Source organism: Echinops telfairi, unplaced genomic scaffold, assembly GCF_000313985.2.
Source record: "Echinops telfairi isolate 266 unplaced genomic scaffold, ASM31398v2 ScPeMD7_1;HRSCAF=3_0, whole genome shotgun sequence".
NCBI classification, from domain to species: domain Eukaryota; kingdom Metazoa; phylum Chordata; class Mammalia; order Afrosoricida; family Tenrecidae; genus Echinops; species Echinops telfairi.
The window spans coordinates 48,314,262-48,314,842 of NW_022103896.1; positions in this window are offsets into that span (position 1 = coordinate 48,314,262).

Here is a 581-nt window from a genome sequence, read left to right on the forward strand (position 1 = left end):
ATCTTACCAGTAATATTTCCAATTTGGATAAAAATAGATCAAACCCAAGGGGGGGTAATTTGCACAGACAATACTCCCTTACGTAACAAATGGTCAGACACGGTTTGCACGTATGGGTACTAGCTTCTTGGAGAGAATACTGAAGAAGCAGCCTGAAACTGGATCTAGATAAAATCATTCACCCTACAACGACTGCACATTGCCTTTATTGCTGATTCTCAAACAGTGACTTTCAACTAGATCCACAGATGCAACATCGAAATTCCCAAATATCTGAGTTACAGGGAAAGTGATTTTAATAAATCTAACAAAAGTGGTCTTCTAATCCTAGAGAATGAGGCAAAAAGATGAGAGCTTATAAGGTAAAGTGGAAAGGAAAAATATGAAATAAACGTGACTGATGTTGGACCCTTTTACCACTGCTACTCCCTCAACTTTTACAAGGGAAAGAATGAGGGAGGCCACAAACTTTCGCAGTGGAAAAGGCCACAAGAAGAGCAAACCAACTAAGCAGAGGTAGGAAAACATGCAGAGAATATAAAAATGTGTATTTGTGGATAAAATAAAGAGATTTCCGTAGG